The sequence below is a fragment of the Oncorhynchus mykiss genome, chromosome 19 (assembly GCF_057628025.1).
Source record: "Oncorhynchus mykiss isolate SJ-2025 chromosome 19, ASM5762802v1, whole genome shotgun sequence".
Classification (NCBI taxonomy): domain Eukaryota; kingdom Metazoa; phylum Chordata; class Actinopteri; order Salmoniformes; family Salmonidae; genus Oncorhynchus; species Oncorhynchus mykiss.
Window position 1 is genome coordinate 42,029,958 of NC_143040.1, and position 23,799 is coordinate 42,053,756.

Below are 23,799 nucleotides of genomic sequence, written 5' to 3' on the forward strand. Positions count from 1 at the left end.
GGGGAATTGGTTCAGTTCACGCTGCCGCCTTGTGCTGCTGAGATCCTTATCGTCGCGGCAACTAAAGAAGACATTGGTCTTTTGTCTGCAGGATTGCCCTTCACATCCTTAAGGAAGAAGTCTTGAACTTGTCTTTGTTTTGAAGAGCCCCTCAGACCTCCTCTGGTCTGATCTGGATTAAACACCAAACACCTCTGGCTCTCTAGCCACCTACTGCATCCCCAATCACATCCTATCCCCTATCTACTGCGCTACGTTTGACCAGGGCCCATATTTAGTGCCCTTTGCAGGGAATAGGGTGCCATTTGGACACAGCCACTGTTTAAGATGTTAAAGCAGTTCCTGCTTAATAACCACCAGACACCATCCATCCCCTCTCTAGATCTTCTTTCAAATATAAACATCTTTTCAATGGGCTTGTCTTCACAGAGCAGAACACTGGCCAGTCTGTGATCCCAGTACAGAAGGATAGCAGCATGGGGACTTTCATCCTCAGGATAAAAACAGGAGATATCAGAGAGAGACGAGGGCTTACTGGACTTCCATGCTAATAAACACTTCTTATACCACAGACAGACTGGAAGGACACACGGACTAATGACTTTGACCAGATCCTCATCAGGAGCCTAATTATCATGATATTACAATTTAATGTACGTACATTTTTACATTTGAGTCATTTAACAGACGCTCTTATCCAAAGAAACTTACAGGAGCAATTAGGGTTAAGTGCCTTGCTCAAGGGCACGCCGACATCCCCCCCCCCCCCCCCCCCCCACACTTCGTCGGCTCAGGGATTCAAACCAGCGACCTTTCTGTTACTGGCCCGACGCTCTTAACCAGTAGGCTACCAGCCAACATCAATTCTTAACAGTTTATATTTCGTTTTTTTTTTCTCCAATCAAATTTAGGGTCACATTTTAAACTAAGTCTAATGAAGCCTTCATAAGCTCTTTATAAAGTCTGCAAAAATGATTCACAATTCATTTATGAGGTTATTTCACATGGGATAACAGTTGGATTAGCTTGGACTTCTCTGCTAAACTACAATTTCAGTGGGACTGTTACTTTAAAATAAACAAAACAATAGTGACAACAAACCCAGAATGAGCAAACATCAACTTTAAATGTGTTGGTGTTTATTGATGGAACTTTGGTATTGTTTCCTGCTTGGAACATATGGAACCTTTATGACTCCTCCCCTCTGAGACCAGGTTTAAAGGCACAGTACAGTGATTAAAGCCTCATGTTTAAAGGCACGGTGCAGTAATAAAGTGTACCTCCAGAAACATCATCAGCCCATAAGAACAACTGTAACAGCTAACAAATAATATGTGCCTCCGCCCTGGTGGGAAATGAAAGAGAATAATAAACCAAAGATCCTCCCTTGCCAAGATAAGCAGATGCCGCTTGGGACAATATGACAATAAACAACTTATTTCTACCTACTACTGTTACTATTATATTCACATTCACATATTGTCCAATCCACCATGCATCTCAGAAGTGAAAGACTAAAAACGCCTTGACATTTCATCACTTATTTATGTTGTTATGGGTAGTTATAGTGGGATCATGGAACTATACCGTATGATGATCATTCTATAATAACCTATATGATGGGTGATCTAAAGTTATATGTGAATGATATAACTTCTTACAATTCAGACATTACACCTGAATGAATCATCTCCTCTGCAAGTACAATGAACAGGCTTCTACAGTACATCTGCAACTGTATTAGACTAAACACAGGCAAAATGTTAAAAGGCGTTGATGCATTCATTAAGGCTGGTCTGATGAGGGGGGCCTCCCCACTAGAAGTCAAAGGCGAGGGTGACTCGTACTTATAACACATGTAGTGACAGGTTAAGATCAAGGGCTGTGCTGACATTCTCCCTGCAAAGGTCAATGTATGGTGGGCCCCGCGATGAAGAAATGAGGCCTCTGCCGTCATTGCCAAGGCAAAAGGTCAGGCACAAGCTGATTGGTGATAGAACTATCAAATTAACCAATCAATACACGGCTGGGATGGGAGGAAGCAGGCCCCCAGGGGAGGGGAGACAGACCGGACCAAATGCCAAGATGTCAATAGCTCTGCGCCAGAGAGAGTGGAGAGAGCCCTCAACCCGCCCACCCGGCCGCACAAGTTGGAGCGGAGTAACACCCTCCCTATCACGCCGCTCCTGCCTGCCTTTTCACATTCCCAAGCACACACACATACACACACAAAGTGCACAAACATTCATACCACAACACCCACAATCATTCAAACACGCACTTGTGCAAATACACAAATGAACGCTCACACGCTTTCTAATTCACGAGTAGATTGTTAAGTAGTGTCGCAGTTTTCACAGTAAGACTTGATTGATTGATTCAACAAAAGCAAACAAATGATCTAATGCTTCAAAAGCTGTTCACAATAGTACTGACTGTCATGCCTCACAGTCCCATACATGTAAAAGACAAATTGGCAATGATTTCAACTGGACAAGGAAAAGTGGAGTTCAGTACAGTATAAGAGAGTACATGAAGGTGAACACCCGTGTTCCCATTTAGCAATGGTGCTTCAGCACAAGAGGTATTAATCCCCCTCCACCATTTATTGCTGGAGCTCAATATCACTTCAATTCCCAAGTGAGAGCCGGGCGCTTTGTACCAATCTCCTCTGAAGCAGGACTACTCACATATTACATGTCCATTCTGTTCCTCAAACCAACCGCCCTGCCGTGCCACCCCCATTTACACTGAAGGAAGGCATGTCCATTCTGTTCCTCAAACCAACCACCCTGCCGTGCCACACCCATTTACACTGAAGGAAGGCATGTCCATTCTGTTCCTCAAACCAACCACCCTGCCGTGCCACCCCCATTTACACTGAAGGAAGGCATGGCCGTCTAAGGATAAATTTAAACGTGGGTTATTAATAGTGCCTCAATAACAATTCCCGGGTGATCTTTTTTTGGCCACAAGGGTCTAAATACTGGCCCTGACTGACACAAAATATGAATTAACGATTTGAACAAAGCATTAGTGTTAGTATTGTGCAAAATCAATGGAATCCTCTCTACTGTGTACCCCTGAAACCACAGAGTAGAATCTGCTGGGATACTACAGTGCTCTCAGGGACCAGTGCCGGTCCACGGACCAGAGGTTGAGAAAAACTCGACTGGAACATACCCACTTACAGACATACAAACCATCCGGGGGTCATTTCCTAGACCTGGATGGTGGAGATACAGTAGATAAACAACAACAACAACCACAACTACAGACGGTTGAGTTGGAAGGTTATTATAGCGAGTTTCAAAGTGCTGAGCAGGTGTAAATGGTGGCGCGGCTACAGTGCTCCCTTCAGTCCCAGAGAGATGTGCACGAGGAGCGGGCAGGAAGTCTCTCTGTCTGCACCTCTCTCCCTCCCTCGTGGCCCTGCATCCCTCCATCCATCCCTTCATCCGTTCCTCGCTCCAATCATAATTAAGCAGCAATTAAATCCCTTTTCTGTTCTCCTTTCTCTCCTCCACATGTGTCAGTCTGAGGGTCAGCTCAGCACTCGGTAATTGATGTAGAGTGTCAGACAGAAGAAGCCATCCGACGGGATTCACATATGTTTCCTATGTGACGTAAATGCTTAATAGGGACCTACAGTAACACTGTTGTCTCTCTCTTGAATTTTAAATGAAGAGGTCTTGCAAAAGTTCCCGATTATAGAAACAGAATTCTGTAAAGAAATCCTATTTAATGGAGGATCGTGATCTTTTTTTAAAACTCCAAATATTTTTCCAAGTTCATTTTCAATCATGCAAAAAAAAGAAGATGTGTTTACATCAAGCTGATTGCATGTCATGTGTTTTAAACAGCAAATGATTATACTCCATCATTGCACATAGATAATTGCTCAATGTATAAAATAGTTTTTCCAGTATGTTCATGAATGCAAATAAATGGCGTTGGGTCCATAAATGTTCTGTGTTCTCTGACCAGACACTCATCACAGCCTACCAGACCAATCATCTGAGAACATCACTAAGTGCACTTTAAAAGCACAGCGTTTGAGTCGTTACTTTGTTTTGTGTTTTCCTTATTTATGCCCCCTGTGGTCCCAGCTACCCACAAATGTACATTTCTGTAGCATGTGAATTTCAATGTTCTTCAAACTCACAGGTCAAACTTGCATCACAATTAAACAGTAGCTTAAAGTGCAGTGCAGAGAAATTGCCTCTGACTCTGTCGGGGCTCTGTCAATTTTTTACCTAATTAATAATTATTTTAAGCCTAATATTTAATGTGATTGTAATTCTGTTGGCATGTCGGAGAATAGAGAAAAAGTTCCAATATGTGATGCTTTCTTATGCAAAGGGTAAAGAGGGAAGAACGTCCTCAATTGCATGCATTTTCAGTTACTGAACAATTTGCTCTATTTAAGAAAAGTGAAGACCTGAGGTACTCGAAACAAGTATCTAAATCAACATGCGTTGTGTAGTTAGGTTATAACTCGGGATAAACGGTGTAGTTGTGCTTTGAAAAACAATAAAACTACACAAAGGACAAAGAAATTGACGTTAATAAAAACATCTAGATATTCCTCATGGATTCTGAGGACCTTTTTGAAAGTTGTAACTCTAAATCAAAATACAACACTCATAGGTTGTATTGGGGTTGTAAGTGGGGCTAGGATGAGTGATGGGACTAGGCCATTGAGCGGAGGTGGGAGGCTAGAAGGCTGGAGGTTGGAAAGGTGGGGGATGGGGGCTGGTATTGGCTGTATTGGGGTTATAAGGGAGGCTGCAGTGGTGGGAGTGGGACTGTGCTCGGAAGGTGGGAGGCTGTGAGGGTTGGTGGGTGGGGGATGGTGGGCAGGAGTTGGCTGTCCTCTGACAGACATGTAGATAGATGGCTATTGATCCCCAGCCGTGTTCATCCTAACACATTGACAAACACAGGCGCTCGCCTCAGTCAACAACATGTCGATAGCTTTACACAGACAGCTAGGCGTCCCATCTTGGAGACCTTCTAATCACTGTGTACCAACAACAGCCTCTTGTCTCTCTTTCTCTGTTTCTGACATGCACTTGTAGCCTCACTATGCAGTTATACCATATTTTGACTAGGCCCAATAATGTAGATAATTTGTATTTGGATTCTAGTACCATATACCGGACTACAAAGGGAAATCCAGACGTGAGCTGCCCAGTGATGCGAGCCTACCAGACAAGCTAAATGCCTTTTATGCTCGCTTCGAGGCAAGCAATACTGAAACATGCATGAGAGCACCAGCTGTTCCAGCTGATGACTGTGTGATCACGCTCTCAGTAGCCGATGTGAGCAAGACCTTTAAACAGGTCAACATTCACAAAGCAGCGGGACCAGACGGATTACCAGGACGTGGACTCAAAGGATGCGCGGACCAACTGGCAAGTGTCTTCCTTGACATTTTCAAACTCTCCCTGACCGAGTCTGTAATACCTACATGTTTCAAGCAGACCACCATAGACCCTGTGCCCAAGGAAGCGAAGGTAACCTGCCTAAATGATTACCACCCCATAGCACGCAAATCGGTAGCTATGAAGTGCCTCCCGGATACCCGAGACTCATACCGCCCCAACAGATCCACAGATGACGCAATCTCAATCGCACTACACAATGCCCTTTCCCACCTGAACAAAAGTGTGTACTTAGTCCCCACCTGTACTCTCTGTTCACCCACAACTGCGTGGCCAAACACGACTCCAACACCATCATTAAGTTTGCCGACGACACAACAATGGTAAGCCTGATCACAGACAATGATGAGACAGCCTATAGAGAGGAGATTAGAGACCTGGCAGTATGGTGCCAGGACAACAACCTCTCCCTCAATGTGAGTAAGACAAAGGAGCTGATCGTGGACTGAAAAGATTTGGCATGGGTCTCCAGATCCTCAAAAGGTTCTACAGCTGCACCATCGAGAGCATCCTGACTGTTTGCATCAACGCCTGGTATGGCTGCTCAGCATCTGACCGTAAGGTGTACAGTGGGTAGTGCGTACGGCCCCGTACATCACTGGGGCCAAGCTTCCTGCCATCCAGGACCTATATACTAGGCGGTGTCAGAGGAAAGCCCAAAAAATTGTCAGAGACTCCAGTCACCCAAGTCAAAGACTGTTTTTTTGCTCCCGCACGGCAAGTGGTACGGAATCGCCAAGTCTAGGACCAAAAGGCTCCTTAACAGCTTCTACCACCAAGCCATAAGACTGCTGAACAATTAATCAAATGGCCACTGGACTATTTACATTGACCTCCCATTTGTTTTGTACACTGCTGCTACTCGCTGTTTATTATCTATGCATAGTTACTTCACCCCTACCTACATGTACACTGCTGCTACTCGCTGTTTATTATCTATGCATAGTTACTTCACCCCTACCTACATGTACACTGCTGCTACTCGCTGTTTATTATCTATGCATAGTTACTTCACCCCTACCTACATGTACACTGCTGCTACTCGCTGCTTATTAACTATGCATAGTTACTTCACCCCTACCTACATGTACACTGCTGATACTCGCTGCTTATTAACTATGCATAGTTACTTCACCCCTACCTACATGTACAAATGACCTCGACTAACCCATACCCCTGCACATTACCTTGACTAACCCGTACCCCTGCACATTGACTTGACTAACCCGTACCCCCGCACATTGACTTGACTAACCCGGACCCCTGCACATTGACTTGACTAACCCGGACCCCTGCACATTACCTTGACTAACCTGTACCCCCACACATTGACTTGACTAACCCGTACCCCCACACATTACCTTGACTAACCCGTACCCCCGCACAATACCTTGACTAACCTGTACCCCCGCACATTGACTCGGTACCCCCTGTTTATAGCCTTGTTATTGGTCATTTATTATGATTGCTTTTTATATTTTTTTTTACTTTAGTTTATTTGGAAAATATTTTCTTAACACTTTCTTGAGCTGCACTGTTGGTTAAGGGCTTGTAAGTAAACAATTCACGGTAAGGTCTACACTGTTGGTTAAGGGCTTGTAAGTAAACAATTCACGGTAAGGTCTACACTGTTGGTTAAGGGCTTGTAAGTAAACAATTCACGGTAAGGTCTACACTGTTGGTTAAGGGCTTGTAAGTTAACATTTCACGGTAAGGTCTACACTGTTGGTTAAGGGCTTGTAAGTTAACAATTCACGGTAAGGTCTACACTGTTGGTTAAGGGCTTGTAAGTAAACAATTCACGGTAAGGTCTACACTGTTGGTTAAGGGCTTGTAAGTTAACAATTCACGGTAAGGTCTACACTGTTGGTTAAGGGCTTGTAAGTAAACAATTCACGGTAAGGTCTACACTGTTGGTTAAGGGCTTGTAAGTTAACAATTCACGGTAAGGTCTACACTGTTGGTTAAGGGCTTGTAAGTAATAATTTCACGGTAAGGTCTACACTGTTGGTTAAGGGCTTGTAAGTAAACAATTCACGGTAAGGTCTACACTGTTGGTTAAGGGCTTGTAAGTAAACAATTCACGGTAAGGTCTACACTGTTGGTTAAGGGCTTGTAAGTTAACATTTCACGGTAAGGTCTACACTGTTGGTTTTAAGGGCTTGTAAGTAAACAATTCACGGTAAGGTCTACACTTGTTGTATTCGGCGCATGTGACAAATAACGTTTGATTTGATTTGATTTTGGTTAGCTATAGTAAAACAAAAACTAGCAAGCCATCAAAATCCAATCCTTGCTTGATACTTTTAACATAATATAATGATACAATTTAGACACTGCTGTGACTTTCCCAACAACGTTTGGAATCCTTTGGCAGGCAACCATCACACAGCAATTAGGACGAGACCTCTAGTCAAACGCCTGTCTCTGCCATCCATGCTGGTTTGTTGGCGTGGAGCGCTGCGAAGAAGAGAGACAATCTCACTCTGTAGTCTGCCGTGGGGGGCGTGTCCTGGCATCCAGTCTGCATTCCAAATGGCACCATATTCCCTATATAGAGCACTGGCTTTGACCAGGGCCATAGGGCTCTGCTCAAAAGTAGTGCACTATATAGGAAATAGACTGCCATTTGGGGACGAAGCCATGGTCAGCCCAGCCAGGGTGGACCTGGTCCTTCCTGCCTGGCTGCCACTTCCTCGTCCATGACGACACACACCACATCACCATGGAGATGAGATGCGGCCTAGTCTGCCCTGGGCCCTCTTCCATCCCTTCCCTCCATGCTACATTATGCAGAGGCACTCCCGCTAATAAATCTTTTTAGCTAATGCTTTCCAGATGGAAGCAGCATCTCTCTAGTTTAACCTTCCTAAACCCTTCCAAAAAATTCCTCCCACCGCCACCTCCCTACCAATTTATCTGCCTTTGATTGAAATGGCATCAATAACCCCTGGCAATGGTGTGACATCATTACCGTTGGCATATTGTCTTTGGGGCTATAGAAGCTTCCTGGCGGTGAGTACAGTCAGTAAACCTTCTCTGGAGCTATAGTCGCTACAGCATGCATCTGCTGACAGCCTTTAGGCAGAGCTAGAGCCATGGAGAAATATAAGGTTAAATCCCAAATGCCACTCTATTTTCTATAGTAGTGCACCACATAGGGAATAGGGAGCCATTTGGGATGCGCTCATAAGGCTCTGGGCAGAGGTAGAGGCTAGGAAGAATCCCATCCACCGGGCTGTCACTGACTGCAGGTGAGATGTCTCTGTCCAGACCAGCCCGTTATGACTGACGACTGCACTATGACTGAGCTGTGGTATTTACAGTAAGTGCCCCCCCCTCCCCCGGGCCAATTTACTGCTTTCTGTCCATAAATACAGTCCTCTTCTATCCAATATGTGTCCGTGTTTAAAAGGCATACAGGACGTTTCCCTGTTGTGTAACTAACCTCACCAGCCTCACTGTTTGGATGAAAGATCCCAGTTAGCCCTGATCAGTACAATGTCTATAAAAGATAATGCATTGAATATATTCCAGAAACCTTACATATATTTACACATGTATAGTTCAATTACAAAGCTTTGTTGGTGCCACACACACTAAACACTCCCCCAAAAAAGTAATTTGCCCATTGATCAGAATAGAAGTAGATGAATAAAAAAAATAGTTTGTAGTCTTTTTGTTGGTCATCAATAAGAAACAAAAATGAACTTTTAATTTGTCTATGATAATCAGTGGTATAAATACATATCTAAAATGCAAAGACTTTATGGATTCCTAGGCCTATGTCCTCATTGACTTTGATGTGAGCTAGCAGACTGCTAATCCATACTATGCTAATGGGGGGAAATGGTAGATATACATGGAATACGTGTTCATTGAATCTAAATAAGTATACACAGGCCATGGAGCTCTGAGTTTAGATTTGTGTAGCTGCGTTAAGTTGTTTTAGTTTCATTGAATGCTTTTTAGACATAGTTAAATATTTAATTCATTTTGTGTCTATGTGCAGATGCAGGCTCTTAATTTGATCCAGTGTGGTACAGCAGGAAAATATTCCTGCAGCAACAGGAAATGTGAAATATTATGTGTATTATAATTGATGGACATTTTCTGTAGGGGTTGATTACATTTTTCTTCAGGGCAAATCCAGTCTGACATTTTAAAGTGGTATTTACAAACTGTAGAAGCCTTTTTACACCTCGAATACACTACAAGTTTGCATTTCTAATTGTGCAGGAAAATTCTCAGCAACAAAAGATGGATCAAATTAAGATCTTACATCTGTAGTTTCTCGTCACAGCCAGCCACATGGTTATATTTCTCTCAACTTATATGGTTATATTTCTCTCAACTTATATAGTTATATTTCTCTCAACTTATATAGTTATATTTCTCTCAACTTATATAGTTATATTTCTCTCAACTAATATGGTTATATTTCTCTCAACTTATATAGTTATATTTCTCTCAACTTATATAGTTATATTTCTCTCAACTTATATAGTTATATTTCTCTCAACTTATATAGTTATATTTCTCTCAACTTATATAGTTATATTTCTCTCAACTTATATAGTTATATTTCTCTCAACTTATATGGCTATATTTCTCTCAACTTATATGGCTATATTTCTCTCAACTTATATAGTTATATTTCTCTCAACTTATATGGCTATATTTCTCTCAACTTATATGGTTATATTTCTCTCAACTTATATAGTTATATTTCTCTCAACTTATATGGTTATATTTCTCTCAACTTATATGGCTATATTTCTGTCAATTTATATGGTTATATTTCTCTGCAGACGAGAACAGAACAGGTGGCTCACCTTGCCCAAATCCTTGTCTACAGTGGGGTCACTGAGGCAGAGAGAGGATCCTCTAGACCAGAGAACATTTTAGGACACACTGAGCCGCTTCTCAACCTGCTCTCAGAATCTTGATTAAGGAATTACATGGGGGTTTTGCCAAGTAGCAGAAAGAGATTATCTGACAGTGCAGCTTTCCCTCTCTCACCTGACAGACAGTCCAGCTGAGGTTGCTTCCCCTTGAAGTGGGAAATGGGGCTGTAATGACTGATACTTCCCCTCCTGTTAAAAAAGCCCACTGTGCTGGTGACTGGATCAAAGAGGGGCTCTATCTGTTCGGAGGCTCGCTGGTGAGGAGAGGTCCCTTTGAAAGAGCATGTTTGGTTTGTTTAAGTGTCAGCAGAAGGAGGGAGCAGAGCGGTGAGCTGAGCTCTATGCGCGCCTGGGAGCTTGCTCATCAGACTGTGTTCAAAGGGATCTAATGCTACTACTGCTGTAGTACAGTATAGTTGTGGAACAAAGGGCTTTGTTTTGCGGTTTGGCCAGTAGAGGGACCCTTGTCAACAGGAAGATTAGGAAGGAACAATTGCATCGTCTAGTCTACTTTAGCCCTGTATGGAGGAAGGTATAATGAACTCTCACATGCCTCTACCGTGCTTCACCATATCGGCCAGTATCTTAATATTTAATTGTCTTAATTGTTTTTTGTTAATTGATGATTTTTATGTGGATAAGGTTTTAAATGAATGACTAGTTTTGGTACTATGATACTAAATACAATGTTAATGTAATCAATAATGATCCGAGTCATCGAGTACATATATTGTTCATCTGTAAACGTAGCCGTGCTAAAATAAACAAAATGATACATGGGATACGGTACCTTCAGAAAGTATTCACACCCTTTGACATTTATATTTATTTGTGTTACAAAATGTGATAAAAATGGATTGAACTGTCATTTCTTTTGTCAACGATCTAACGGAAAAATTCTAACTTGTTTTTTTTATTATTAATAGCATATAAAACACCAATATGTTTTGATTAGATAAGTATTCAACCCCCAAGTCAATACATGTTAGATTCACCTTTGGCAGCGATTACAGTTGTGAGTCTTTCTGGGTAAGTCTCTAAGAGCTTTGCAAACCTGGATTGTACAATATTTGCTCATATAAAAATGTAAAAAAAATTCAAGCTCTGTCACGTTGGTTGTTAAATGTTGCAAGACAACCATTTTCAAGTCTTGCCACATATTTTCAAGCTGATTTAAATCAGAACTTTAACTAGGCCTTTCAAGAACTTTTAATGTCGTCTTGGTAAGTAACTCCAGTGTAGATTTGGCCTTGCGTTTTAGGTTATTGTCCTGCTGAAAGGTGGATTTGTCTCCCCGTGTCTGTTGCCTTATTTCAAACAGGATGCATGTTTTGGAATATTTGTATTCTGTACAGGCTTCCTTCTTTTCACTCTGTCAATTAGGTTAGTATGATGGAGTAACTACAATGTTGTTGATCCATCCTCAGTGTTCTCCTATCACAGCCATTTAACTCTCTAACTGGTTTAAAGTCACCATTGGCCTCATGGTGAAGTCCCTGAGCAGTTTCCTTCCTCACTGTCAACTGAGTTAAGAAGGACCCCTGTATCTTTGTAGTGACTGGGTGTATTGATACACCATCCAAAGTGTAATTAATAACACCATGCTCAAAGGGATATTCAATGTCTGCTTTAAACATTGTTTTACCCATCTACCAATCTGTGTTTGAAATGCACTGCTTGACTGAGGGACCTTACAGATAATTGTATGTGTGGGGTACAGAGATGTGGTAGTCATTCAGAAATCATGTTAACCACTATTATTAAACATGGAATGAGTCCATGCAACTTGTTAAGCAACGTTTTACTCCTGAATTATTTAGGCTTGCTATAATACAATGATTTATTGACTCAAGACATTTACATTTTCAGGCTGTAACACAACAACATGTGGAAAAAGTCAAGGGTTGTGAATACTTGTTGTATATCTTCTCAAATGCTGTTGAAGAATGAGTATTTAGTTGAAGTCACAGCATGCTAATGAATACTTCCACACTTCCATGCCTACACCTGTATGTGATAGGTGTTAGCTCCTCCACATGAGACAGCAGGGCTCATCTCATCTGAACTATCCGCGTGTAGATAGACAGCAGGCCGTGTGTCTGTGCTGTGTCTGTCTGCTGTCATCCGCCTCACCTGCATCTTTGGCGTCTCCAACCAAATGTTACCTCAGATCTTTTATTCCCCTCATGAATCTTTTACAATACCCATCTGTACGGTACAGACCAAACCCCACTATTGTCCTGCTCCTAGCCCTGGCAGGCTGGCTCCTCTCTCCCCTCGCCGCTCCTCCACTCTGGCTAACCAACAGCCTCCATATGTCGCCTTAATGGATTTCCCCAGGAAAATAAGGAGGATGTGGAGGGCTGAGGGCTTTAAAGCAGCAGTGGGGAGGTGAGGTGGGAGAGGAAGGGGGGAAGGCTTTGGGGAGCGCGCAGGCTGACGTGAGGGCGGGTGGGTCAGGGGGAACTGCTATAAAGAACATCTTGGTACAGTTAGGACATCTCTTTCACTGAAGCCTGGGAGAGGATTATGATTCCGGGGCAGCGTGTCGCATTTGTCTTCATTTTGTCTGACTGTCTTCATGCGTTATTATTAGTGGCTGTCAGAAGGGGCTGAGCAAGGGGAGGAAAGAAGGAGGCTTTGCATGCTGTAGACCCCAGCCACTACAGGCTGAGCGAGAGAGAGAGAGAGAGAGAGAGAGAGAGAGAGAGAGAGAGAGAGAGAGAGAGAGAGAGAGAGAGAGAGTGAGAGAGAGAGAGAGAGAGAGAGAGGGAGAGAGAGCGAGAGAGAGAGACTGGTGGTGATGGTGGTGGCCGAGGGAAACGGTGGTTGATTAGAGAACCACCCCAGAAAGTCAGGACATGATATGACACCTCTTTTAAATATGTTCCCAGTTCCATAGGGAGATTTATCAAGGTCAGTAGGCTTTACAGCTACTGTAACAGAGCAGAGGGGAGGTCCTGTTCCTATTACACTTCCTGCTGCTCTGCTGGTGATACTACCATTCCTCTGTTTTTATAGACCACACGCTTGTGGTTCTGAGGTGATTGAAACGGTTAACATCTTCGCAAAAAAAACACGTCCCCACCGACGTGATCCGTATGACTGCAGTGTATAAGGTATTTCTTTAAACTTTCCTTTCACTCAAAACACAGGTTTGTGTGAGTACACAACGTTTCCCACTCAACCTGAGGTGGAGGAGGGAGCAGTTTAAGATTATGTTGCTAAGGCAAAAATCTGGTAAGGAGAACTCTCTTTAGTTTCCTCTTAACAATAGCATACTTTTAGCTCGGTTAGCAATAACAGTCTATTTAACTCTCTCATAGAAACCACATGATAAAGTAAATAGCTTGCTTAGTTGACCCAGAACAACCACATAGTAAATATCCTATAGCATGCATCTTTATCTTCAAAATATTTTGCAATAGTTTGTGGTTGGAATGTGAAACCACTCATTTCCCTCAGCTTCTAACAGCTAAAGTCTAGCTAGTAAAATGGTGAACACTGTATTGAACCACTGTCTCTAGCAGGGAATTTCCAACACAGAAATAGCCAGTAGTGACTCAATAGTGAGTCACTGGAGTCTGAAGTGGTACCGAAGTTTCACAAAGAATGTAAAGACAGTTGTGCACCAGTGATTGGCTCATGATCTCAGGCCGAGGGGGAAACAGTAAAGTCAGTCACAACTAAAAGCTCACCAGATTGGCCGTAGACTGAGTGAGCGTTAAGGCGAGCTTTAGCCAAAACTCCCTTGTCTGGAGGGAAGAAGGCTAGCTAACGCCAGACGAGACCTGTAGTCTGAACCATAGCCTACTTCTCTGATGCTCTGACGCTCAGCTCCACTCCGTGTTACGCCAGACCCTACGTTGACGAGGAGGGTTTTTTTGAGGGAAAACGTCAAATGTCATTAACGACGAGCGTCAATAAAACCCAAGGAGGTCTGTGTTGTGGGTATTGTAAGCAGAGTACTGGCTGTGTTTGACATGTCGGCTACAGCTGAATGTGGTTCCTCATGAAAGGTCTATAAAAGCTGTTCATACAGACAATCCTCTGGCGCAGGCCATGTTTCATGCAATTAAAACCCAGCATTAGTTCCATAAGCAGTAGGGGGCTCTCATTCCAGCCAAATCAAGATGGAGCCGGGAGCTGTTTACGATTCCTAGATGACAAATTCAAAGTGCTATAAAACAGTATGCTAGAATGTTCAGATCGGATGCAGAACTAAACAGAGGAATAACATGGGAGAAGGGAAGATCATAAGAACAAACTCTCCCACCAAACAAAACTGAGACACTTGCTCTCCTTAACTTCTTCACAAACCCCTTTTTCTACACGGGTAAATATAACCAGATTTAGATTCTTCAGTACTTTTGTATACTCTTTAGCCAGTAGTTCTGAAAGTAGCGCTCACGATCCAAAAGTGGTCCCCGAAAATTGTATTCTACTACGTCACATATGTACAGATACAGGCACCACATCATTGCTCTCTCTGTTGCCTCTGCTGCGTGTGCTAGCTATCACGCAAATGGCAAAGGGCTGAAACTCATTGGCTGGAACTCGAATTGCTAGCCCATGTGGGGGAACATTTGGGGAAAATGGCACAGCACAGCCTCCAGAAAAACAGTCGCCTTCAAACTAGGGATTTGGTGGCTAATTGAGGTAAGACAGTAATTCTTCTCATAGATGATGCATGTATGAACTACACAGTGACACATCCAGCCCAAAGCGGGAGCTTTAAAAACACTTCGTAGTCGTCAAAGTTCCAGTCTTTAATCAGGGGGCAAGATAGGATGAGGAAGAAACAAAGGGAAACAACTAACAATGCTGCCTGCAAAAGCCATGTCAAAGAACAGTAACAGTGAGGACTATGAGATCAGAGAGCTGGAAGTTAGTTTTTCTGTGCTCTAATCACCTTGTAGACAGGAGAGCAGTACCTCCTCTCCCCTCTCCCACCCCAGGGCCCCTAGGGGCCCCCATCGCCAGCTGCTCCCTCCCCTGCCTTTCCTTCTCAGCTAAGTGCACTGGCTCCTGGCCCACACCTCTCTGCACTGCTCCAGTCAAAGTGCAAAGGCGCAAAACTATGGAGGCGTTCCCATTTCATTAACGACAAGTTCACTCCGAATGTGTATAATTATGAGAAGTGACTCACTGAGGGTTAGGGTAATGTTTTTGGAAGGGAAAGGATTAATCGCAACAAGAACTCTCTGTGGCACTGGCAAAGGCAAACAATAGGCACACCTTTTCCATACAGTCCCAAACAGAGATATTAGGAATTCAATTCATTCCACAGCAATAGGTGGTTAATATGTGGTTAATAAATCACTGTTTGTAACAAATAGTTATACTAAAACACAATGCTTGAAACTCACAACTCACACTATGCCTGAATGAAGTCAGGGCACTTCTAAAAACCAAATCAATTCCATTTTCTCTTCCTTAATGACCCAAGCTGTATTGTCCCAGCCCCAGAGTTCATGTTTCCTTCATGTCCATGGTGGGTATAGTTCTAACAAGCCTCCTCAGAGTCAGACCTAATGCCATTAAGCTCAGATTGACAGTGTTTCATAATCAATAACAACGTCTCCGATGAGAGAACCTCTGAACCTCCTACTAGGGTGTACTGTTGCTGCTGCTGGTGTGCCTGCATCTATTACCTACCGCGATTCATATTTTAATTCAATATATTTAAACGGAAACGAATACATGCATTTTTTTGGGGTGCATTTTGTATTTAAATGTACAGTCTATGGAGCATAATGCGTCCTCTGTAATGCATTCATATGATATGGATAATATAGACCCAGTTATTTGCCTGTTAACAACACAAATAAAGCTTACCTCCGAAAATCAATACAAACATAAGTTTTCTGATGGAGAAAGCATGGACTGTAATTAACGTGGGTGTCATTTTAGGCTGTGGATTTGTCCCTCCCAGCAGCAGCAGGTACTGAGAAAGAGAGGAGGGTGGAGGGGGGTGAGAGAAGAAAAGCCTCCCGTCTCCTTTACAGTAAAACCTCCCATTAATCCACATGCTCACAAGTTATAATGAAATTATTCAATGGGATCCAATTCCTTAGTGGCAACACAACGACGGAACAGAGCAATGAGAGGATTAATTTCCTACTGGAAGGATTTGGGCTCAGTATTTGGAGATGGAGGTTTACATTTCCCCTCTCGTTATTAGAAAGTCAGACGCTCTGTTGAGAAGACATCCTCCCTCCCAGCCTCCCGTGTGTGTGTGTCCCGTCGTCTCAGATCAACTCTTTTGAATACTCCCCCCCCCTCTCCTCTCTTTTAGAAGCAGATAGACATATAATCCCACAGACTTCTCATTGTGGTGTTCATTCGTTTGTCATTGGGTTTATAATGCTCCAGTGTTTTGGGAGATCAGACATTGTCAGGGATTGGGAACGCACCATGGATCCATTTTTCTGCTCCGAGCCGCCCGCCTGACTGTTGCTGTTGTTGTAAATCTCAAAGTAACTCATTCAAATGATCAAATAGTGTTGTGTGTGGTGTTATGCCACTGATCTGTGGGAGAATACTAATGCTGAGGAGGAGAAGACATGATCTACTCACTGTCAACACGACAGTTTACAAATACTACACGAAAACATGGTCAAACGTTAATTGCAAGATGCGACAGTACTGTCAATACAAAATGTACAATAACTACAAGACATAAGATCTAAAGTAAATTCCAGAGTAAATTCCAATTATAATTTACAGTTTAAGTCGGAAGTTTACATACACCTTAGCCAAATACAATTAAACTAAGTTTTTCACAATTCCTGACATTTAATCCTAGTAAAAATTCCCTGTCTTAGGTCAGTTAGGATCACCACTTTATTTTAAGAATGTAGAGAGAATAGTAGAGAGAATTATTTATTTCAGCTTTTAATTATTTCATCACATTCCCAGTGGGTCAGAAGTTTACATACACTCAATTAGTATTTGGTAGCATTGCCTTTAAATTGTTTAACTTGGGTCAAACGTTTCGGGTAGACTTCCACAAGCTTCCCACAATAAATTGGGTAAATTATGGCCCATTCCTCCTGACAGAGCTGGTGTAACTGAGTCAGGTTTGCAGGCATCCTTGCTCACACACGCTTTTTCAGTTCTGCCCACAAATTTTCTATAGGATTGTGGTCAGGGATTTGTGATGGCCACTCCAATACCTTGACTTTGTTGTCCTTAAGTCATTTTCCCACAACTTTGGAAGTATGCTTGGCGTCATTGTCCATTTGGAAGACCCATTTGCGACCAAGCTTTAACTTCCTGACTGATGTCTTGAGATGTTGCTTCAATATATCCACATAATTTTCCTACCTCATGATGCCATCTATTTTGTGAAGTGCACCATTCCCTCCTGCAGCAAAGCACCCCCACAACATGATGCTGCCACCCCCGTGCTTCACGGTTGGGATGGTGTTCTTCGGCCTCCCTCTTTTTCCTCCAAACATGACGATGGTCATTACGACCAAACAGTTCTATTTTTGTTTCATCAGACCAGAGGACATTTATCCAAAAAGTACAATTTTTGTCCCCATGTGCAGTTGCAAACTGTAGTCTGGCTTTTTTATGGCAGTTTTGGAACAGTGGCTTCTTCCTTTCTGAGCGGCCTTTCAGGTTATGTTGATATAGGACTCGTTTTACTGTGGATATAGATACTTTTGTACCTGTTTCCTCCAGCATCTTCACAAGGTCCTTTGCTGTTGTTCTGGGATTGATTTGCACTTTTCGCACCAAAGCACATTCATCTCCAGGAGACAGAACGAGTCTCCTTCCTGAGCGGTATGACGGCTGCGTGGTTCCATGGTGTTTATACTTGCGTACTATTGTTTGTACAGATGAACGTGGTACCTTCAGGCGTTTGGAAATTGCTCCCAAGGATGAACCAGACTTGTGATGGTCTACAATTTCTTTTCTGAGGTTTTGGCTGATTTCATTTGATTTTTCCATGATGTCAAGCAAAGAGGCACTGAGGTTGAAGGTATGCCTTGAAATAAATCCACATTTACAACTCCAATTGACTCATATGATGTCAATTAGCCTATTAGAAGCTTCTAAAGCCATGATATCATTTTCTGGAATTTTAAAGGTACAGTCAACTTAGTGTATGTAAACTTCTGACCCACTGGAATTGTGATACAATGAATTATAAATGAAATAATCTGTCAGTAAGCAATTGTTGGACAAATGTATTGCGTCATGCACAAAGTAGATGTCCTAACCGACTTGCCAAAACTGTAGTTTCTTAACAAAAATTTTTTTTTTTTAATTGCCACTTTCCCACTCTATATTGTTATAACATTTTCACAAATACCTTAGTGTACGTAATTCCCAAACATTCAAAGAATTTATGAAAACTTGAAAATGACTAAATATAAGGGTTCTCTTGTCAGATAATCAAAAATAAATAAAACATTTTTTTTTACCCCCTTTACTCCCCAATTTCGTGGCATCCAATTGTTAGTAGTTACTGTCTTGTCTCATCGCTACAACTCCCGTACGGCCTTGGGAGAGTCGAAGGTCGAAAGCCATGCGTCCTCCGAAACACAACCCAACCAAGCCGCACTGCTTCTTAACACAGTGCGCATCCAACCCGGAAGCCAGCCGCACCAATGTGTCGGAGGAAACACCGTGCACCTGGCGACCTGGTTAGTGTGCACTGTGCCCGGCCCGCCACAGGAGTCGCTAGTGTGCGATGAGACAAGAATATCCATACCGGCCAAACCCTCCCTAACCCGGATGACGCTAGGCCAATTGTGCGTCGCCCCATGGACCTCCCAGTCGCGGCCGGCTGCGACAGAGCCTGGGCTCGAACCCAGAGTCTCTGGTGGCACAGCTACAGTGCCTTGCGAAAGTATGCGGCCCCCTTGAACTTTGCGACCTTTTGCCACATTTCAGGCTTCAAACATAAAGATATAAAACTGTATTTTTTTGTGAAGAATCAACAACAAGTGGGACACAATCATGAAGTGGATATTTCAAACTTTTTTAACAAATCAAAAACTGAAAAATTGGGCGTGCAAAATTATTCAGCCCCCTTAAGTTAATACTTTGTAGCGCCACCTTTTGCTGCGATTACAGCTGTAAGTCGCTTGGGGTATGTCTCTATCAGTTTTGCACATCGAGAGACTGAACTTTTTTCCCATTCCTCCTTGCAAAACAGCTCGAGCTCAGTGAGGTTGGATGGAGAGCATTTGTGAACAGCAGTTTTCAGTTCTTTCCACAGATTCTCGATTGGATTCAGGTCTGGACTTTGACTTGGCCATTCTAACACCTGGATTTGTTTATTTTTGAACCATTCCATTGTAGATTTTGCTTTATCTTTTGGATCATTGTCATGTTGGAAGACAAATCTCCGTCCCAGTCCTTTTGCAGACTCCATCAGGGTTTCTTCCAGAATGGTCCTGTATTTGGCTCCATCCATCTTCCCATCAATTTTAACCATCTTCCCTGTCCCTGCTGAAGAAAAGCAGGCCCAAACCATGATGCTGCCACCACCATGTTTGACAGTGGGGATGGTGTGTTCAGGGTGATGAGCTGTGTTGCTTTTACACCAAACATAACGTTTTGCATTGTTGCCAAAAAGTTCAATTTTGGTTTCATCTGACCAGAGCACCTTCTTCCACATGTTTGGTGTGTCTCCCAGGTGGCTTGTGGCAAACTTTAAACGACACTTTTTATGGATATCTTTAAGAAATGGCTTTCTTCTTGCCACTCTTCCATAAAGGCCAGATTTGTGCAATATACGACTGATTGTTGTCCTATGGACAGAGTCTCCCACCTCAGCTGTAGATCTCTGCAGTTCATCCAGAGTGATCATGGGCCTCTTGGCTGCATCTCTGATCAGTCTTCTCCTTGTATGAGCTGAAAGTTTAGAGGGACGGCCAGGTCTTGGTAGATTTGCAGTGGTCTGATACTCCTTCCATTTCAATATTATGGCTTGCACAGTGCTCCTTGGGATGTTTAAAGCTTGGGAAATCCTTTTGTATCCAAATCCGGCTTTAAACTTCTTCACGACAGTATCTCGGACCTGCCTGGTGTGTTCCTTGTTCTTCATGATGCTCTCTGCGCTTTTAACCAGTTGCATCTCTAGGGGCGCTATTTCATTTTTGGATAAAAAACGTTCCCGTTTTAAGCTCGATATTTTGTCACGAAAAGATGCTCACCTATGCATATTCATATATTAGAAAACACTCTGAAGTTTCAGAATCTGCAAAGATTTTGTCTGTAAGTGCCCCAGAACTCATTCTACAGGCGAAACCAAGATGATACGTTAAACAGGAAATGAGCAGAATTTCTGAAGCTCTGTTTTCTAATGTCTCCTTATATGGCTGTGAATGCGACAGGAATAAGCTTAGACCTTCTGCCGTTTCCCCAAGATGTCGGCAGCATTGTGACGTATTTGTAGGCATATCATTGGAAGATTGACCATAAGAGACTACATTTTCCAAGTGTCCGCCTGGTGTCCTGCGTCGAAACTGGTGCGTAAAGCCATGTGCAAGTATTTGATTGAGAGGGGAAACCATGCTTCCACGAACGATATATCATCGAAGAGATATGTGAAAAACACCTTGAGGATTGATTCTAAACAACGTTTGCCATGTTTTCAGTCGATATTATGGAGTTAATTTGGAAAAAAGTTCGCGTTTTGAGGACTGAATTTTCGTTTTTTTTTGGTAGCCAAATGTGATGTACAAAACAGAGCTATTTCTAATACACAAAGAATATTTTTGGAAAAACTGAGCATCTGCTATCTAACTGAGAGTCTCCTCATTGAAAACATCTGAAGTTCTTCAAAGGTAAATGATTTTATTTGAAGGCTTTTATGTTTTTGTTGAAATGTTGCGTGCTGGATGCTAACGCTAATGCTAACGCTAAATGCTACGCTAGCTAGCTACTTTTACACAAATGATTGTTTTCCTATGGTTGAGAAGCATATTTTGAAAATCTGAGATGACAGTGTTGTTTACAAAAGGCTTGAGAGATGGCATATTTATTTCATTTCATTTGCGATTTTCATGAATAGTTAACGTTGTGTTATGCTAATGAGCTTGCTGATAGATTTACACAATCCTGGATACAGGGGTTTTTTCATAGCTAAACGTGACGCAGAAAACAGAGCGATTTGTCTTAAACAAATAATCTTTCAGGAAAAACTGAACATTTGCTATCTGAGAGTCTCCTCATTGAAAACATCTGAAGTTCTTCAAAGGTAAATGATTTTATTTGAATGCTTTTCTGTTTTTTTGTGTAAATGTTGCCAGCTGAATGCTAATGCTAAATGCTACGCTAAATGCTACGTTAGCCATCAATACTGTTACACAAATGCTTGTTTTGCAATGGTTGAGAAGCATATTTTGAAAATCTGAGATGACAGTGTTGTTAACAAAAGGCTAAGCTTGAGAGCTAGCATATTTATTTCATTTCATTTGCGAATAGTTAACGTTGCGTTATGGTAATGAGCTTGAGTCTGTATTCACGATCCCGGATCCGGGATGGGGAGATCAGAAAGGTTAACGGACCTCTGAGACTATCACAGTGCAGGTGCATTTATACGGAGACTTGATTACACACAGGTGGATTGTATTTATCATCATTAGTCATTTAGGTCAACATTGGATCATTCAGAGATCCTCACTGAACTTCTGGAGAGAGTTTGCTGCACTGAAAGTAAAGGGGCTGAATAATTTTGCACGCCCAATTTTTCAGTTTTTGATTTGTTAAAAAAGTTTGAAATATCCAATAAATGTTGTTCCACTTCATGATTGTGTCCCACTTGTTGTTGATTCTTCACAAAAAAAATACAGTTTTATATCTTTATGTTTGAAGCCTGAAATGTGGCAAAAGGTTGCAAAGTTCAAGGGGGCCGAATACTTTCGCAAGGCACTGTAGCACTGCGATGCAGTCAGATAATTTTTTTGTGTATATGAACAGATTTGAATAAGATTTCATGTTGCTAAAATGCTGTCAGTTCCACTTTAAGAACACCTGCTCTTTCTAGGACTTAGACTTACCAGGTGTGGGCGGCAGGTAGGCCAGTGGTTAGAGCGTTGGGCCAGTAACCGAAAGGTTGCCAGATTGAAACCCCGAGCTGGCAAAAATCTGTCATTCTTATTAGCAAGGCAGTAAACCCACTGTTCCCTGGGCGCCATGGATGTTGATTATGGTAGTCTGACTCAGAGGGGTTGGGTTAAATGCGGAAGACACATTTCCCTCAATATTAGGAAGGTGTTCTTAATGTTTTGTAAATTCAGTGTACAGATACCATATCTTTGTTTGAGCTAGTGTCTCACAGCAGGAAAATAATCCTGCAGCAACTGGAAATGTGAATTATAATGGAGAAGATCATTAATTAAAACATTTTTAGGGGTTGATCCATTTTTCATTTGGGCATAACAAGTCTGACATTTTTAAGAGGAAATTACACACTTTAGAAACATAAAATTCCTGCAACAACAGGATGATCAAATTAAGATACGGCATCTGTATAGAGAGTGTGACAGAGAGAGCACCTTCTGGGGGACGACACTACTAGGTTAGAAGTTTAACAAGTTCAAATGCAATTCAATTGAGAAGAAATTGAGGGGAAAGTTATTCTAGCCGAGAACTGCAGCCTGATCTGAGATCTGAAGTAAATCTGAAGGCCATTAGATTGATGTTTTAATTTGTGCTCCCTTCCCTTCCCTTATTGTTGGGTCTGGGTCATATCAGGAGGTATGTAATCTGCACAGCTGCTCAGACCTGGGGATGGAGTATGGAGAGTAAGTGAAAGAGAGAAAGAGAGAAAGAGAGAGAGGGAGAGAGAGAGAGAGAGAAATATAGCTAGGGAGGAGAAAGAGAGAGAAGGAGGGAGGGGGTTTGTTAAGGGGGCTCTTTTGGGAAGGCGCCCCGGCTCTCGACACAGAGCAAAGCTGTTTAAATTCTGCAGGTATTTCAAGGTTGTTATCTATTTCAGATCAACAGTGCGGGTCAGGGTTCAGGGCTGCCAGAGTTTCCCCAATCCTCCCAAGGCCCCTGATTGACAGCAATCAGCATCTCCTCGCCATCACTCGGGGAACAAAGTGAGGGTCAAGACAGCGGGCGATTTCATCTGTCATTTTTAATTATCCAAATGATATTCACAGACAAAACCTTTCGCCATCCGTCAGGGCATCACATTACCATAGACAATGTTTGTTTAAAGACTGGCCTATAAAATCAAACAATTATGAATGCAGACAAGCCCTTGCTATTGACTGCATAAATAATAAGGGCCCTGTTTTTTTCCCTCTCTGTCCGAATTCCCATTGCTAATGAAGGGTGGGTCTGGGCATGGGGGCTGCACAGGAAGTATAGAGGAGGGCTGGTAATCAGAATGCCTGGCTCGACGTTCGACATTGATCTTTTACTCCTCAAGATTCTAGCCTGACGTCAGGTCATGCTGCCACAGGAGC

General features: G+C 42.5%; 1 protein-coding gene and 1 long non-coding RNA gene across 9 annotated transcripts in view; one reads left to right on the plus strand and one right to left on the minus strand.

Moving 5' to 3' along the window:
- Window positions 1-23,799, minus strand: part of LOC110497688 (neuronal PAS domain-containing protein 3) — a 371,078-nt gene that overhangs the window by 181,639 nt on the left and 165,640 nt on the right. The gene's annotated exons all lie outside the window — the stretch shown is intronic.
- Window positions 21,087-23,799, plus strand: part of LOC149975193 (uncharacterized) — a 356,113-nt gene continuing 353,400 nt past the window's right edge. Inside the window, exons 1-2 of the long non-coding RNA XR_016488927.1 lie at window positions 21,087-21,165; window positions 21,517-21,578. This is a non-coding gene — a long non-coding RNA (uncharacterized LOC149975193). The remainder of the gene's footprint in view (window positions 21,166-21,516; window positions 21,579-23,799) is intronic.